Genomic DNA, 4,603 nt, shown 5'->3' with positions numbered 1-4,603 from the left:
CTGTATGAAAAGTATGGTCACTGGTGCATGCAGCGTCCTGGATTGTGAGAGGGATGTCCGACTACTGGTTTAGGCCCGATCCCCAAGGCAGTCAGACATCCCCTGAGGGCTCAGGCCAGGCTGAGGGACCGCCCCCCCCCCCGCATGAATTTCGTGCACCGGGCCTCTAGTTGTAATATAAGGAAACTAACGGATGCGCACACCAGCTATGTGCTAAATACTTGACCTACCCTAAAGCAGGTAGCATCACTTTGTGGGTGAGGAGTAACCTGCTCAAGCTCTCCTGGTTGGATTCAATCCCAGGTCTCTGTGATGGCAGAGCTCGCAGTTGTTTCTAGTTCACCGCTTCTGTTATCCAGTGTTCACATATCAGAGTCTCCGATGTCAAAAGATGGATGTGCACATGCTAGATTAGGAAGTATTACTTTGTTGAGAGAAGGCAGCTTCCCCCCCCCCCACCCCCTACCTTATTCCATTGATCTGTAGCCTTGTCTTCTATGCCATCGTCTAGGAAACCCCTGGCAATCTCTGTTTCCAGGTGGCTTAGTTAGATGCCAGGGCAGCTTGGCACAGTGAAAAGGTCATGGACCTGGTTGGCCCTCTGGGGTCTAGCTCTGGCCCTGACCCTCGCTCAGAGGCCCCGGGCAGGTTACCCCACCCTTCCGTCTCAGGGTCTTCTCACCTTCACTCCTCACAGCTATGTTCAGAGGCTTAAATGAGGCTTTTTGAATAATTGCACTTTAAAAAGTTAAAATTATTATTTTCAAAGAGTAATGGCCAGAGGCATAAATTCTAGAATCCCAGCCAGATGAAGTTTTGGGTAGGGATTCTCAGCTTCTCCGAAAAGGATTAGCACAGCTCTGCATGTCGGAGGCACTCCACCTGCTTCTTGTTTTCGTTAGAGAGAGCTCTGAGTCATCGTATATTTGAGAAATGTTTTATTTGTCTGTTGAGTTATCTTGGAAATAAGAAATCAAGCAAGGATGTAAGTGGCCCTGCCGGATAGAGGCACAAACTATGGACTGCCCAGGGATTAGTGCAGGGATTAGCTGAAGTTGCTATTTTTATAAGTCATCTCACTGTAAGTGACACGTAGCCTTTTTGCTCGGTGAGACACCAAGTTGAGAGAGAGAAGGGAGGGAGCCCTTACAAAGCTGTGTGAGTGGGTAGAAAAGTCAGCTGAGCCTTTGTGTGGGCAGATGTTTGGTGACGTTCTCTCTGGGAAAATAACTCACATCCTTCTGTGCAGACAGGCTCAGGGTCAAGGGCCTTGACCAAGAAGGGATGTGGGAGTTGCGGTGGACTATTGAGATATTGGAACATTGTGTAGGATCAGAATGATGCATCTTCCTTTTTAGTGTAATAACAGTCTAACAGTAACTTAAAGGAAATTTTTGAAAGATCCTTTGTCTTTATTCATGTGTTCATATTTTTCAAAACTTACAATCCTATATAATAAAAGGCTAATATGCAAATTGTCCCCTCGACCGGGAGTTCAACTGGGAGTTCGACTGGTGAGCAGTGCCGGCTGGCCAACCCCCTGCGTCCCGTCCCCCTGGCCGGCTCGGCCCAATTGGCCCCGATCGGGGCAGGCCAGCTGGTCTCCACCTGTGCACAAATTCATGCACCGGGCCTCTAGTGAATTTATAATTGTGTATAGTTTTTACTCAATAATCTTTGAAAACAAGGACCAAAATTAATGCCTCCAAAAGAGTGTATGGTTTCAGGGTCATCACCAAGGGAGGGTTTTATAGTTTTGGAGCTCCTCATCTAGATTTACTCTCAGAGTAAATTCTTGTTCTTAGGGGGTTGCTTTAGGAAAGAGTTGGCAGTCACAGAGATGTAACAGTTTTAAAAATTAGAATTAAGGTGTGACTATAAGGTGGAGAAATTGTGGTTTGGTTTGACTTATCACTTGGCTTTTAATATAGCCCCCATAGAGGAGTTAAAGAAGTGATGAGAGTGATGGCAGTTCCTTGAAGTTCTCTTAGCATTAACTTTATGCACAATACTTATTTATGCATGAAGTTCAATGTATGCCCAATTAAAGAAAAAATTTGTCTTACTTGGTATAGTCACATCTCCTGCTAAGCGTTATGATGCAGTTTCTGATATTGTAAATAAAATGGAAAATGTGATCTTGTGTTCATACAAAAAATAGTGTTGCGGTGCTGTGTGTAGCTCTGGCCCTGTGGAAAGTGTACTGATGGAGGGCCCATTGCCCGGAGGTCAAGGTGATGGAGGGACAGGCTGCCCTATGAAGACACCCAAATCGTGAGGATGTTTCAGTCTGTAGAGATGAAGACTAGGAGCAGAGCTGTTGAAAATATGAATTCTTAAAGGTCTAGAACCTTGTAAATATGTTTCTCAAATATAGAAACACTTGAAGCCAGTGATGCCCCTTAACATTTTGAAAATGTTAATATTTAAAAAGAAGTACAGGCAAACTCCGGATATTTATTTATTTGGGGGAAGGAGAAAATGGTATGTTGCAGTTGGCAACATTTTCAGTTTACCGAGTGCATACTGACCTCAAAGCAGCGACCCCTGACTCTGGGGAAGGCGTGCAGCTAGCTGCCCAGGGGTTTGCTCTTCCATTGTGCTTGTTGAGCGATGCTTGTGTCTCCCCCTTGCCTGCTCCCCGACACCTCCTAATAGATGTTTGCTGAGTGACATGTAACTCTTTGCCAATCAGTCAGCAGCCACGGACAAGCCTCAACATACTAGGAGAGACTTCACCAAGGCAAAATTATTGTTCTAGGATAAGCCTGGGGGAAAAACAAAAAAACAACATTTCCCTTTAGTTTAAGCAGGATTTTTTGTTTTGTTTTTATTTTCTTTTTTAATTGAGATATAATCCACCATTTTAAAGTGTACAACTTAGTGGTATACTACATACACGTAGTAGTATGTAGTATAGTTATATAGTTGTGCAATCATCACCACTGTCGAATTTTGGAACATTTTCATCACTCCAGAAAGAAACCCTGTACCCATTAGCAGTCACTCCTTCTCCCCGCCCTCCCCACCAGTTCAGTCTCGGATGACCACTAATTTATTTTCTGACTCCGTGGTTTACTTATTTTGGATGTTTCATTTAAATCAGATAATATGTGGCCTTTCATGTCTGGCATCTTTCACTTAGTAAAATATTTTCAAGATTCATCCATGTCATAGCAAGTATCGGACTTCATTCATTTTTATGGCCAAGTAATATTCCATTGTACCACATTCTAATTGGCGAATATTTGGGCTGTTTCCGCTTTGGGGTAATTATGGCTAATGCTGCTATGAACATTTGTGTACAAGTTTTTGTGTTGACAATATGTTTTCAATAATTTTGAGTATAAAGCTAGGAGTAGTATTGCTGGGTCATGTGGTTATTCCGTGTTGAACTTCTTGAGGACCTGCCAAACTTTAAGCAGGATTTTGTATAAACATAGGATCATGTTTTCCATTTTGTTTTCAGTCCTGAAAATGTCAGGATAACAATCTTTAAAAGGCTTTAACAAGGGATAAATCCTTAAGAAAGGACATAAACTTTAGAATAAAGTTTATTGAAATGGTAAGAAGCTAGAGAGTAGAGCAATTAGAAAGAGTTTACTTAGTCATTATTTGCCTCAATCCCTTAGCCTCTCAAAAAAAATAACCTTTGATTGGTAGGGTGGGTTTTTTTAAATTTAAAATTTATTATTATTTATTTGTTTTAAATGTTTTTATTTCAGAGACAGGAAGGGAGAAGGAGATAGAAACATCAGTGATGAGAGAGAATCATTGATCGGCTGCCTCCTGCAGGCCCCCTGCTGGGGATCGAGCCTGAAACCCAGGCAGGTGCCCTGACCTGGGATCAAACTGTGACCTCTCTGTTCATGGGTCAACACTCAACCACTGAGCCACACTGGCCAGGCTAAAACTTTTTATTTTGAAACAATTTTATGTTCACAAGAAGCCACACAAATAGTAGAGAGTTCTTGGATCCCCTTCTCCGTTTTCCCCAGTGATAACATACTGCATAAGCAGAGTATGTGATCCAGGCCAGGAAATGACACAGGTACCGTACTGTTTACTAAACTACAGGCGGCCGCTTGCTTTTGGAAAGTGTTTCCTGCCAGCTCCTGTCTGTGCTGCTTGGAAGTGCCAGTTACCTGACTGAGGTTTTGCTTCTGCCACCCAGACTGGCAGTGCACGCACTTCAAGGGACTCCATGTGGGTGGGTGGGAGGTTTGCTGTGGACTGAATGTTTGTGTGTCCCCAAGATTCCTCAGATGAAATCCTAACCCCAGTGTGGTGGCATTAGGAGGTGGGCCTTTGAGGGGTGATTAGGTCATGAAGGTAGAGCCCTAATGAATGAGGTTAGTGCTATAATAAAAACAATTAAAAAATGAGACCCTGGAGAGCCTCTTTCACCATGTGAGGACGTAGCAAGAAGCTGACAGTCTTGCCCTGGCTCGTTTGGCTCAGTGGATAGAGTGCCGGCCCGCGGACTGAAGGGTCCCGGGTTCGATTCCAGCCAAGGACACATGCCTGGGTTGGGGGCTCGATTCCCAGTGAGGGGTATGCAGGAGGCAGCCGATCAATGATTCTCTCTCATCACTGATGTTTC

The 4,603-nt window shown here is 43.9% G+C and overlaps 1 protein-coding gene across 1 annotated transcript in view; it reads left to right on the top strand.

Moving 5' to 3' along the window:
- ITGB5 (integrin, beta 5) overlaps nt 1-4,603 on the top strand; it is a 122,308-nt gene that overhangs the window by 24,955 nt on the left and 92,750 nt on the right. The window lies entirely within an intron of this gene.

This window comes from Myotis brandtii, unplaced genomic scaffold (assembly GCF_000412655.1).
Source record: "Myotis brandtii unplaced genomic scaffold, ASM41265v1 scaffold4, whole genome shotgun sequence".
Lineage (NCBI taxonomy): Eukaryota > Metazoa > Chordata > Mammalia > Chiroptera > Vespertilionidae > Myotis > Myotis brandtii.
This window is presented reverse-complemented; position numbering and strand designations above follow the sequence as displayed.